Source organism: Protopterus annectens, chromosome 3.part0 (assembly GCF_019279795.1).
Source record: "Protopterus annectens isolate FY-2018-M chromosome 3.part0, PAN1.0, whole genome shotgun sequence".
NCBI lineage: Eukaryota > Metazoa > Chordata > Ceratodontiformes > Protopteridae > Protopterus > Protopterus annectens.
In genome coordinates, this window is record NC_056731.1 from 371,842,416 (window position 1) to 371,857,220 (window position 14,805).

Consider the following 14,805-nt stretch of genomic DNA (forward strand, 5'->3'; position numbering starts at 1 on the left):
AAGAACATGAAGAGCAGCAACCACACTTTTTTGTACCTAAATGGGATTTTTTGCTGTCTATATTATTGCTAGCCCTCTTTTCCAATCTAACTTTCAGAGACCTTTTTGTAAACCACTGTTGGTGTTGGACCCAAGTTTTCCATAAAATCACCATTTTTAAGAATACAAACCAATTTCTACAAATACTCTTAAAAATTAAGGAACTATCTAAATTAAACGTAGTAATAAAACTAAGTGCATACTTATTATTGGTATTCAAAGAAATAAGACAATTATTCATATCTATTATTATTATTATATATTATTCGAATGTTGCAGAACATGAAAATAGGTTATTGCATGATTTAGTCAATGATTATGATTATGATATCATAATCATCACCCTGATATCATAATCGATGATTATGATATCAGGGTGATGAAACCTGATAAAGGGGGAGGGGTGGTTGTTATGAATTCTGTTGACTACCAACATTAGATTAGCTCTCTGCATTATAGGTTGTCGCTAAGAAAACTTTCTTCTTGTCCTCATTATTTCCAGCTGTGGTGGTGGATTTGTTTCCACATGTACCAACTTTATATTTCCCACTAAGACGGGCATAGTGAGAGTATCCCTGGGGGTTAGAAGAATGCCTCATGTCCATGTTTTGTTTAGCTTCCTTAACCAACTGAACATCATAGCCTCTTTTAATAAACATATCTTCTGCTTCTGCTATCTCACTGTCAAAGCTCATATCAAGGCTACATAGCCTATGAATTCATAAGAATTCATTATAAGGTAGTACCTTGACCAAATGTTTGGGGTGACAACTACTTCCATACAAAAATACATTTCTATGTTCAAATTTCCTGTGGAGACTAGTTGTAAATTCATCTAAGCTAATATCCAGAAAATTCACTTGTGGGCCAAGCTGTATACCATCAAAGCTTAAGCCCATAGTATTAGATTGTAAGTCATTAACAAACCCAAGAGCTTCTGTCTGGCTTCCTTGGCATAAAACATAAGATCATCAATAAATACAAAATATAAAATAACGTTTGATCTAAAAAAATCATGTCTATAAACAAAATCATTTTCAAGTTTAGCCATAACCAAATTGGCGTACATGGGGGCGAAAGCCCCCCCCCCCCATAGCAGTGCCCTGTAATTGCTGAAAAATGTCTCCATTGAACATAAAAAAGTTATTTTTCAGACAAAACATAACTAAATCTATCAAATAATGAGACCTGGGAGAGTCCCCCAGAAAATGGAACAATGCCTGAATCCCTATTTCATGCTTAATGTTAGTATAAAGACTTTTTGGCATCCAGGCAGAGCCAAAACATATTCATATCCCAAACTTTCCCTTTTATTTTGTTCAAGAAATCCTGGCTATCCCTAATATAGGAAGCTATACTCATTACATATTTCTTAAGATGTTCATGTAGCAGCACACTTAAATTTTTCAAAATGTACCTCTGTGCAGACACTATAGGTCGACCACTAAGGTTAGTTAGACCTTTGTCTGTTTTAGTTAGACAGTAAAAAACTGCCATAGAGCAGTTTTCCACTCCATACTTCTTTTCCACATCTTTAGAGGTAAAATACCCCAACCTAAGACCTTTGTCTAGCAAAAGTTGGTACTCCTTAATAGCTTCAAAGTAATCAGAAACATCACATTTTCTATACATTTTCACATTATTCAAATGTTTATAACACATCTCTAAATATTGTGTAAAATGCATGATTACTATCTGGTTGCACTTGTCAGATGGTTTAACCACCCATCTTCTGTCATTACCAAATTCCAATAGGGCTAGCCATTGCTACTTAGTTAAGTTAAAACATATGTTAGACTTATTCTCTATACAAGACCAGTACATTTCTTCAACCTCAAAATTAAGTGTAGCAAAATGTCATTGCAAAGTGCTGTTTAGAAATGGTGGAATAAAAGCGCTTTTAACAGAGAAAGCATCGGTGTTCAGTTGGCAATAAGCATTAAAGTAATTCTCAAACAAATCTTCCTGAGATGACAAACGTGAGTGAAAAGAATCATCATCACCACTGATCCTGATTCCCTTAGGGGTTGCATCCTGGAAAAACTGCAAGTTGGTATAAGTGAATGTGTGTCTCTAAAAAATAAACTTTTAAAAAAAGAAACCTTCTTGATTTTAAAGTATGGTACTTTGGGGCCTCAGGGACTCAACAAAGAATGTAATTGGAAGTATGTGATTTAAATTGTATGCTTAATTGATTAATTGTCTTGTGCAATATGCTGTATTTAAGTAAAGAGTGTTTTGTAGTGTTTTTACTCGTGGAAGGCTGTGCAAGCCGAGGCGCTAAGTGTTCCATTAAATTTGCTTACTTCTTGGATCGGTGGTCTTGGTGGTATTTTCTTATAGTGGCAATATCTGTTGGCTTGGTACAGGAGGTAGCATTGTGCAGTAGTTCAGAGCAAATCTGAGTATTGCTGCGGAGATTCTTTACATAACTATAGAAGGCCTTGTAGCTGTCTTTACTATCTGCTGCAATTCTGTTTTCATAGCTAGCTTTCGAGAATTTGATGAGGGATCTCAACTTTTTGTTGAGGCTAATAAGGGAGTTTTTCCCTTCTTGGGGCTTCACCTTGTTACATATCAGTTTCCTCCTTCTGTTGTAGAGTTTGTTTATGGCAGGGGACCACCAGATTGGCTTCCTTTTTTTGGACGAGAGCGTCTTGGTTCTATTGGGTATGGTGAGATCCATGCATTTGTGTACTTATTCATACAGTGCATTGGTGTATGATTCAGCAGTCATGCAACTATTCTCCATAGGTTCATAGGTTCATTGGTAAGTACTAGGCTATTGGCCCTAGGGCCTATATAAGGATAGCCAAAAGAGGTTCCCTGGCTTTTGCCACCCAAGAAAATTATTATCCTGTGCCCCTGTTGAGCAGAGCCACAGAAGTGATCCCCAGGGTGAATTTCCTGTTTCCCATCCAATTGTCAAGATTTCTCTTAGAGAGGGCTAATGAGGATATTTGCTTGACAGAATGGGTAGTATGTTCCATGGGAAGTCTCTGGAACAGGAATATATCCCTCCAGCATGTTCTGTTTATTGTGGTGACAAGGTTTAGGTCCCTGGACCATGTGGCCTGGAAAGATTGGGATTTCTTTAAGTGTAGCATGTCCATCAGATCTTGGTTAGACATGGCTTTGTATGTTAGGCAGAGGTCGCCTCTAAGTAGGCAACATGCGATGGAGTAGAGCTGGAGTTTTTGAGATGGTCTGCATATGACATCTGTTTGAGGCCGGTAATCCTCTTAGTGAGGCATTTCTGTGGCCTTTCTAGTTGTTGTAGATGTCTTGCGAGATACATGCCAAATGGGGCGTTGTACTCTATAATGGGTCTGATAAGGGATGATTAGAGGGGAATGATGACCTTTCTTTTTCTGGAGGAGAACCCCTTTGTGATGAGGTGTGCCACATAGAAGGATTTCATGACTACTGTGGCGACGTGTTACCAAAGGAGCGACTACTGTCCAACTGTGTCCCAAGGTCTCTTATCACACTTTCGGTGTTTGGTAGGCTACCACCTATGTGGTAGCTCATGGGTATGGGGTTTTCCCAAAGGGGATGAGAATGTACTTCTTGACATTGTGCTTTAGGTCATCACTTTGACACCAAGTATCAGTCTCAGTGAGGCCTCTTTGTAGAATGTCCACATCCTTAGGCGAACCTATTATGGCTCCTAGTTTGCAGTCATTTGTGAACTTACTCAGCCAGAGACCGGCTGTATTATCCTGGACTTCTGAGAAGTAGATACAGAGCAGGAGAGGACCTAGGACTTAACCCTGTGGTAGTCTGCTTGTCATTGGTCTGAAGTCGGATTTGGAGTTGGCTACTTTCACTGTGTGGGTTCTATCACTGAAACAGTTGGCCACCCATCTTGTGACATAGGGATTTATGCCCAGTCCAGTGAGTTTATCTATAATACCAGAGTGGTGGATTGTGTCAAAAGCCTTGGCGAGCTGAAGATAGGCTGTGAGCACCACCTTACCCTCATCTACTGCTCTGGTGACTGCTTCAAAGAAGTCAGTCAGATTTAGGAGGCATGAGCTACCTTTTACAAACCCAAACTGAGTGGGGTCCAGAGTTTGACGGTTACTTATGTCTTTGTTTATAAGCTCCAGGATGATGCATTCCATGGCCTTGCAGACCAGGCTCATCAGGCTAATAGAGTGGTAGTTCCTGGGGTCAGTGGTGGCAACCCCTTTGTGGAGTGGGATAACATTTGCTGTGTGCCATTCCATAGGCACAAAGCGTGAAGTGAGGCTATGGCTGAACACGGTACGTAGGTGGGGTGCCAGTTCATTCTGTAGTAAGTGCAGAACGCAGCCTGGGATGTTGTCTGGTCCCATGGATGCTCTGTTCTTAGCTTTGGAGAATGCGGTCTTTACTTGTGCGTCCGTGATTACAGGGGCTTTCCAATCTTCTGGTATGGAGATGGGCCCTTTGGGGGTGGGTGAGGGGTGGTAAAGTTTGCACTGAACCTGTCTGCCCAGATGTTGGCAATATCAGTTGGTGCAGTAAATCTAGTGCCATTGTGCTGTAGCTCAGAGCAGATCTGAGTGTTGCCATTGAGATTCTTGACATAGCTGTAGAATGCTTTGTGGTTGTCTTTAGAATCCGTGGTGATTTTATTTTCATTAATTGGCTTTGGAGGATTTTATGAGGGATCTCAGCTTCTTACTGAGGCTGACCAGGGAGTTCCTGCAATCATGGGATTTTACTCTTTTTTGCAACAATTTCTTCCTTCTGTTGTAGAGTTTGTTTATGGCAGGGGACCACCAGATTGGCTTCCTTTTTTTGGAGGCTGGCGTCTTGGTTCTGTTGGGGATGGCACAGTCCATGCACTCGTGTATGTGCTTATACAGTCCATTTGCATGGGTGCCATAAAGTTAGCCAGCTCTGTTTTTAGGAACCCAAAGTTAGCTTTGGAGAAGATTTTCATGGTGGTTACCTTTGCTGAGGGGGGGTGGATTTCCAAGGTGATTAGTTTATGGTCAGATTTAACCAGGGAGAAGTTGACTATTGTTCCTATTATTACCATCCTTCTCTCTGGTGACATTCACCCAATTCCTGGTCCCTCTCCCTCTCTTCATTCAAACCTATCCCTTCCCTCTTCCCCCTCACCCTGTAAATCCCTCCTTTTCACTACGTTGAATGCTCAAAGCTTATGTAACAAGATTCCAAACGTCCATGCCTGGTTCCAACATAACCACCCAGATATCCTATCCAGCACTGAAACCTGGTTAAAGCCACATATAAAAGATCCTGAAATCACTCCCTCCAACTACAATATAATTAGAAATGACAGGACCCTCAAAAAAGGTGGTGGAGTAGCTCTTCTCTACTCCTCCTCCCTTACAGTTACTCCCTACACCAAACCCATACCCCAATTCACCAATGCTGAACCAACCCTGGCCCTCCTCCAGATGAACAGAAACAAATACATATGTATAGCCACTCTTTACATTCCCCCAGGAGACAATATCCCCATTCTTGAGGATATCCTCTCCTATAACCCACTCATGGATGTGGGTATATCAGGATTTACCCATGGTTGGCTTTGTTTAATCATGAGGGTGAAGCTACTCCAACAGTGGGTAAATCCTGATATGCCCACACTCCCTTGTGGGTTATGCTTAAGTAATCCACAGTACACTGCACAGTTACCCAGTATGTAGCTACCTAATAAAGCAGCATACATATCTGGAACATCTCCATCACAGATTCTCAGAGGTAATCAAGTTTGACTCCAATATCAAGGACTCCACCATCATGTCTTAAAGAATCATACCCAGTCATACAGAGAGGCAGAAACAATTCTGTCTCTGATAATGGAGGTTCATCTGATGGACCACCTCCTGTCACTCCAAGCTTCTGTGTCAGGCAAGTGGCAGAGTCCTAGGCACTTATGATGGTGACCTATTGTCTGACTTGTTCATAGTTTCTGCCTTGGCCACTGACAGCATTTATCTCATTCACCATATCCCATCAGGAACAGTCACAATAAGGGCAGTCAGATTGCTCAGGGCCGATCATCTGCCAACTGTGCAAGAACAGGACTGGCAGCAAGACGTCAGTCTTTGCATGGAATAATTTATATAGCCTTTGTTTTCCTTTGACAGGCATCCTACTGTTATTGCATTTCATACACATACACACCCTCATTCACTCCAGTTTCCTGCGTGCTGCAGGCAGGCACGCCTGATATATAGTTGTGGTCCATAATACTCAAACCTGCACACCCATAGATATCGTTTGTATACCTGTAGTGCATTGGTCCACCAGGGAAAAAAAAAAGGTGGTAAAGCACACATGGCATGTCGAGCTTGCAGGTGACAGTGTCAGGTAATGACTAGTAACAGCACTGCACAGTTAACTAACATCCATGACATGACTCTCAGTGGCTCACCTTTCACATGGCATGCCTTGGACAGCATGCACTTGTATCCATAGATGGCTATTGTAAGTGCCTATACAGGGAGGAAAAATGGGTTCATAAACAGACAGAACCCATTTAAGGGCATATTGCCATCAGTGCCATTACAGATACCTGCTTCAGTAGGAGGAAGCTGGGTTTTGCTGATGTGTTAATGCCACAAACATTATCACACATTTCAGTAAGTACATATACAGTTTTACTTGAACATTTAGGTGAAGGCAGCAAGTAAGTAAAACTTGCGAAGTTCACACTTTCCCCATAAAGAAATGTAACTAGCAGTAAAGTAAGTTTCTGAACCAGTGACAGAAGCCTGGGAGATTGTCATAATGTAATCTAATGTAGCATGATGAGGTTTTTGGCAGCCGCTGGGGTGTATATCATGTCAATTAGGGGCTTTAGGCATGGCAGTTATGCTAACTGAGCACCACCTGATGAATGTTATAGAACAGCTGTTTCTGTGCATTGCACCTGTTAGCCAAATTGTGTTAAGTGAATTTCTTAGTCTCGTGCATTCGCACCAGCACCTGTGAAGCACACTGAGCATGCTCAAGTAGGCCAATGACCTTGATAAGGATGTAGGAAAACATATATTACTATCATGGCCAATGGAAGAGCTAAAGAGCATAACTACGCTCATAGTTAGGGAATACACACCTAGTACATGGATTTCATGCCATCTTTCACAAGTAAGCATCACCCTGCCATATCAGAATTTTTTGGTACTAAATTATGATCACAACAAGACAGGTCACAATACTAAGTTGCCTTAATGATGTAATGTTTGCAGTTGTTGCCTAAAACATAAACTGGTGGGACCATGAGAGGTCTGCCATAATTTTCTGAATACGACCTGGTGAATGGACGTGACTTACAAGGGCACTGCATGTGGTATGGCATCCTGGGGGTGCAGCAAGGAAAGTAAGATCTTCCTTTATATGCTGCATAAGGACCAAAGATAGGGCAGGGACATGAGGGTCCCTAGTATAAACTGGATGTTTGACACCGTCTTTCCAGAACAATGTCTGATGTTACTGGCATCTACCACAGTGGTGAGCATTGCATGTACCACATAATGACCAGAAGAGGTGCCATCCTGACCTGCTTAGCTGAAGAAGTAAGGGTGCCTGTCCCTGTCTAGTCTGCACAGAGAGTGGTGGTCTGATTTATAAAAGTATGTGTTGCAGACACATAACAATAGTTTTTCTAGCTTGGTAGGCTAGTGAGAAGAATACGCTTCTGTATCAGAAAAGAATGGTAGTTATACTTGTATTAAAAGTGTATTACTGCATTCTGCTAGCAGCATGCATGTCTGTAACTCTGTACAGGTAATACTGCCCTTATTAAGGTGTAAAGGGGATATGCAGAGCATGTTTGGTGATATTCTGAATATGACCATAGAATTATCCAGGTGATTGTATGTCTGACCGTTGCAGTTTTTTGATGTATACTTACTCGGTTTAGAAAACAGACTATGTGTAATAAGGTAGAGGTACACAGGTTCACCGTGTTATAACTGCTGTCAGTAGGCATATCAGCATTCTTTCTCACAAGTTACACAGCCAAATCTGCACATATGGCTACTGCTGGCTGCGCCCCCTCCCCCCTCAGACTGCACATCCTAGAACACAAACATTTATCTTATGCGTGCAGGCAGATATAGTGAGATTGTAGTGAAATCTAGCTCTACTGCTGTAGTAGTAGTATAGTAGTAGCAAAAATTGTCTCTATTTTTGGGCCCTTATCCCCCATTATTTTAGGCTTTTTCCAGATTTCTTCTGCTACGAGGTTGAGAGGTATGGGCAGTAAATTCCCTTGAGGTAAAAAATTTGAGCGAAGTTTTCTTTTTGTCGTACAGGTAAGGCTGGATGTGTGCTGAGCACATGCTGCCAAAATTAACCCGGCCTGTCAGTGAAGATTTACTATAAAATACATTTATTTAAATGTGTTTACTGGGTTAGAGCACTGATCCAACAACAACCAATTAAGCCCTGATCTTTAATCTGCCTTGTCATGCATCCATTTTACAGGTCTCATATGTCACCACGTGTGTCATGCCTTTCAGTAACAATTTGTATAATATGCAGTTAGATATAAAATCCTAGTATTTGTCAGTGTTTTCGTTTTCAACTGTTAAATAAAAGAACTGAATATAATGCGATTGTTCAGTACTCCACATGTAGTATTTTCCCCAACCCAGACGAAAAGTATACAATTTCAATAATGATATATTGCAGAAATGCACATGAAATTAATCAGACCATGTAAATGCTGTGTTTAATTAGGGCCTCTGAGATGCACATTTTACTAAAATTACAAAATGGAGTTTTAAGAGCAGCAGAATGTCAGGGTGAAAGTAACAGATCATGAAAGTGATGAGCCACTAAACATTTATTTAATCCTAGGAGAATCACTTTATTATCTTGTGACCCTGAACACGGCAATTAATTTTATAGTGCTGTTTTGTCATGCTATAAAATTAATCTATTCACAAGCTTGACATCAAAACAGTGCTATTCAATAATTAAAAGTCTGTTGTTAAGAAAATGTCTGTGACAATTGTGTAAGTAGCAATGAAAAAGAAAAGAGCTGAACAGGAAACAGTTAAAGACTGTGAGACATATGATTAATATTCTGCTTGCTGATACAAACTTTCATTTCAATCGCATTGCTAACAGTTATATTTCAGTAAATCTTGCAGAAGTAAGGGAGTCTTGTAAGGGGTGCATTCATGGCTACTCTGCTGGACTCTTCACTTAGTTCCAAAGCTGGAAGGGCTCTGAAGCCATTATTATAGTGTGGCCAGGGACGGCATGTGCTATTGGACTGCAGGACTGCAGCCCTCCCAGCTGTGAAGACCCCAGCTGTAAAACTGTAAAATAAAACAAAAAAGAAAAAGAAATAAATAAAAATAAAAGAAATAAAAACGCGAGTCCCGGGACATCGCTCATGCAGCATTCGCACTGCTGGTGAACCAATCTGGAGCATGCGCACGGAATCCAGACTGTCTCCACCAGCAGTCCAGAGTATGAATACAACATTCAACTCCAAATTTTCCCAGCAGTCTATGCAGTTACAACTGAATAGACTGGAAGGGGATCGGACTGCAACGTCCGCAGGCAGGAAGGACAGGATCAGAACGGGAATTACTCGGCAGATGTAGTGCGGGCTTTACTCTGCATGGAAAGAACTTTGTTACAGCAGCTTTTGGCTCACAAAGGAAGAGATGTATTTGGCATGGAAAGCAGCTTTGGCTCAGGTAGGGTGTGTGTAAAATGCCCCACTTGCTACATGGTGGTGGGTAGCAAATAAGGCTTGAACCCTGTACCTTGAGGCCAAGGGGCAAGAGCTTGAATTCCCTACCCACCACCATTTATAAAAATTTGCAGATTTTTGCCTCATATTTGTTCTGTTCCTCATAAAATCTGTGGTTTCTGCATTTTTGTTTCTTAATACACTCAATAGTGCAGTTGTGCAGTGGTAGCATTGTTGCCTGACAGCTACAGGTTGTCCGGTTTGATTCTTGGCTGGGGTGCCTTCTGTGTGGAGTCTGCATGTCCTCCGTGGGTTTGCTCTGGTGTCCTCCCATTTCACAAAGACATGTGTCTGGAGTGTTTCTGCTGAAAATTGGCTTTTGTTCCAAGTCAGACTTTCCTGGTTAACAAATGTTAAATAAAAATAACAAGCATTTGAATTTCAGACTTCATATTCTTCAGAAAGTACATGGTAATGCAAAACCTATTATTATAGAAATTTTCTAAGTTTATAAGATGGATATTTGAAATGTGTTCCTATTTTTGGGACTATATTCCCACTTTATTAGCTTTGTCCAGTTTTTTTGTGCCAAGGTTGAGAGCTTTGGTGAGAACTGAATTCACTGAATATGTTTGGGGGCTGTGTTTCCCCATTATTGGCTTTGTTCAGGTGTTTTGTGCTAAGATGTTGACAGCTATGGTGAGACCTGAATTCACTAAATGGTACCCATTTAAGTTTCAGTCTTCCTCTCTTTCATAAAACAGATGATGTGGCATAGTGGTATGTTGCTCTGACTATTTTGCACAGGGTCCTGGGTTCAATACTTGGCAGTGAAATTTATGGTGATAACACAGCATTTTATTCTAGCAACTTTCCAACATTATATAATCAATGTTTAAAATGTGCCCCTGTTTTTTGGTCTTTTGCCCCCCCCCCCTAAATTTTGGCTTTTTCCAGATTTCTTGTGTTGCAAAGTTCAGAGATACAGCTGAGTGTCAAGTAGATTTTACAAGAAGCTGACAGCTGCAGGGAAACAAAAGTTTAGTGCTGCTTATGCTGAGTCTGCTTACATTGTTAATAGAATAACAGGTAGCATACTTGCTTTTGATGCAGAAGGCTGTGGGTTCTACTCCCACAGTAGATAAATGCATTGCTGATGCTGTATTGTATTGTAAAGGGGGTGGATGCTGCAGTCCTTTTTGGTGAAGATACCTGGTAACTATATGACCGTGTTATCAGTTTGCCATCCATTCTCTATTGCAATATTACTAGCTTATCGTTTTTAATGCAACATAGGCAATTTATTCCTCAAGGGAAACATGCACTTTATTTGTAGATGAAACAATGAAATATAAAGTTGTTTGCTAGCAGCAACCTCTTCATTAGTTACAGATTTCTTTAATGTGGAATTATTTAGATGACTTTTACTTATTCAGAGATTGTGCATATTTACTGATACTGGTGGACTGTAAACATTTGAGTAGACTTTTATGATAGAAATGTTCTGAATTGGGCAGTTTTGTCATTATTGGTGCATGCATTTTGTTTCACTGTTTACTGGAAAAATGTTCAAAACAACAAATTTAAAACGCCCTCTAACAACTGTACTATATTGTACAAGGAATATAATTTAATACAATCAGGAAAGTGTATCAAAGAGCACATGTATGTTTTGTGTGCAAGGGGTCTGTGATTTGAAAACAGCCCAAAGTTAATCTTTATCTACCACTGTCAAAATGTATTTTCTTTGAATGTGGGTTTCAGTACTTTTTCAGTGAATGTGAGTTTCAAGGGCAGAGAAGTTTTAATGCTAATAAGTCTGTTTTCATTGTGAGATTGCATCACTTTGTTTAGCAGATGTTTTAGTGTTTGTGCTGTAAAATGCAAAATAAAACTTTCAAATGAAGTCCAAATCATTGTAGTACTAAGGCAGTATGCACATTAATGTTTATGGTAAATGGGGTGAAATAGCCAAGTAATGGTTCATTGGAATGGCTGCAGGGGGGAGGCTCCATTTGACCATGATTTTGTGAGGGGGGAGGGCAGAAAACTCAAAGACAGCCCCGGCTGAACTATACCTCTCAACTGTCCAGATTTTCACAGAATGAATAGATTTTTGCTTCTTATTTTTGGTTTGTACCTCATAAAATGTGTGGTTTTCTGGCAAATAATTTAGAAATTGTCACTAATGACAGACACTGAGTTTCAGACTTCATAACCTTCAGAAAAATGCATGCTAAAGCAAGACCTGTTATTCTATCAACTGTTTCAGTTTATACAACAATTTTTAGTACTGTTTATATGTTCCCCCAGTATATTTGGCCTTCTCCAGATTTCCTGCATTAACAGGTTGAGAGGTACATGCAAATAAATTGCTTTATAGAATTAGGCATATCCAAACCTCTCAACTGTCCCCAGTTTTGGCTCAAAATGTTGCTCTTCCCCTAATAATCCTGCTGCAAAATGGCAATTTTGGAAGAAAACATGGAGGGTTTACAATTAAGAAATAACTGTAATAATCAGTTATAGATTACTTTTATTTCAGAAATGCACGTAGATTCTTTTATTTTGTCAGCTGCTCAAGTTAGCAGTACTAATATTAAAAAAAGTGTCCCTTTTTTGATAGGTTCCCAGCTGTATTGTGTGGCTATTTTATATTTTTGCATCACATTTTTGGTCTATTTTTCATAAAATTGTGTTTTTTTTTGCAAATTAGTGGCAAATCATTAAAAACTGAAGTTAGAAAATAATGACAAACATTTCACTTTCAGATTTCATACCCTTCAGAAAAATTCATACTAATGCAAGACCTACTATTCTATTATCTTTCTAAGTTTATAAGAGACATATTTAAAAAGTGTCCTTATTTTTAGGCCTTTGTCCCACTTTTATGTATGGCTTTGTCCAGATTTCTTGCTCTGAGGTTGAGAGGTATGACAAATGTGTCAGGGCCATCACAGTCAGCCAGAGACATTTCAAATTGTGACATACTTGTTGCACCCCACTCCCCCATGTAGTGACTCTGTATGTGTCCAGCAAGGCAAGGAGCAGTTATGCAGTGTAAATGTGCAGAGTATCCCCCCATCCAAGGTAGACACAAATACCGCTTTTATTCTGTCCTTGGTTTTGCAGAATGATCTGGTTTCTGTCATATTTTTATACTGTTGATTTATGCTTATTATTACTCAGAAAGTGCCTGTTGCTCTGTGTTTAAGTAGCAATGCTTTAATGACCATCAGGTAAGCTTGTCTGAGATTGTAAGCTTTAATAAGCATACTGTTAAAGAATTGCCAACATTGAAAGCCTTTCTGTTGTTGCCTTGCAGAGAATACTTACATAATGTATAAGCCTTGGGTATTGAAATGCATATGACAGTATTTGTAATAAAGGACAGGATTACATTATTTTAAGAAGCTCATTACATTTGTTGGAGACTTGCAGTTATCATTAGGGCTTTACATGTAAACCAAACAGAATGACAATCTAGCATGTGTGGTCCATTACCTGTACAATAATCCTTAAAGCAATGTATCTTGAGCTTGTTTCTTGTTTGCGTTTCATTTTTTACTTTGACCATGTTTTCCCCATGAAGCAAGTAAATAGTAGTTGCCAGGCAGCAGGTCTTTTTTGGATAAGAAACATTTTTACAAGTGGGGGTATCACAGAGATTGCTACTTTCAGCATGTTACTTGGTACTTTAATAAAGCTGAATATAAATTATAATTAGAATTGCAGTGCAAGGAGAAGTGGTTTGAGTTGAGTGCTGCTTGTTTTTCTTATACATGATTTTGACTGGCATTCCAGTAATGTATTTAAAAAGTAATTTATTTTTTCATGCCACACAACCTTTTTGTTTTCATCTAGATTTTAAGTAAGCTGTCATGCAGCCAATGCATTGAAATATTTTTTTTCTTCTACACTTCATTTTGTCTTGATTTGACTCTCATAATGACGGTTTGGCACCCAGTACAGCATATTTAGTTAAAGTTCCAGTTTTTGTGGTTTTGAGAATAGCTCCTCCCCTTTCTAGTTGGCCGTACTCCTTCCCATTGGCCCCACCCATTCAGCTATCTCATGCAGCCCCCCCTCCTTTGATTTGATGTCACCAGCCACCACTGAGTGTGGCAACCATACAAAATGATAAACTGCGAAGCAGACAAATGCTCAAAGGTGGCTTTCTGTAACAAACTTTCACCAATTAAATGTGAATGCTTCTTTTTCTTTCAAAGTAAAACAAAGAGTTAGAAGGTCACACTGAAAAACCAATCAGAAAAAACTAAATGAAAACTCCAGCCAAGCTAGAATCAGCTTGGCTGGAGTTTTCATTTAGTTTTTTCCATTTAATTTTTTCTGATTGGTTTTCAGTGTGACCTTCTAATTCTTTGTTTTAATTTGTTAGTTGGGATATTTTGCAGTCACCCTAATGATAATGGACATCAGCTGGGTATAACAACCCTGCTCCTTATGCTTAGTCAAACACTCTGCTTATGCTATGCTGACGACGTCATAACAAGGCCAAAATATACATATCCATAGCTAATGGGGTTTGGCTTTATTGGCCAGAAATTGTCCATTAAAACAACGTCAAATGTAAAAGTCATGGGCAATCAGAATTGCCATATAGCTGAAACACCTGATGTTCATAAGGGTCATTTGCATATATTCCATATACCTCTGTTACAGGAGGTTTGAGAGGTCACTCATTGGAAGTTCTAGCTTGGCTGGAGTTTTCATTTAGTTTTTCCTGATTGTTTTTTCTTTCAAAGCACACACAAGAGTCTGAAGGTTAGTGTAGATGATTAGGGCTCCAAAATGTTAACAAGTTACTTTCTGGGTTCTATTATTTCCATCTCCGTCTGCTTCCTGTGTAACTGTAAGCAAGTCACTTAACCAGACAGGACTACAGGGTTGGTCATGACTGGGGACACTTGTGTTCACTGGACTTAAACAGTCACAACAAATTAATAAAATAAAGTAAAAAAATCATAAAGTTTGGCAGTCAGCACAGAGGATTAAGGTTATGAGGATTTAATGGACTGTTTATGTGGTCTTGGGTTTAATTATCCTACACTTCATTTATCCAC

At 39.6% G+C, this 14,805-nt stretch overlaps 1 protein-coding gene across 1 annotated transcript in view; it reads left to right on the top strand.

The window, feature by feature from the left end:
* VOPP1 (VOPP1 WW domain binding protein) overlaps positions 1 to 14,805 on the top strand; it is a 1,075,975-nt gene that overhangs the window by 116,553 nt on the left and 944,617 nt on the right. The window lies entirely within an intron of this gene.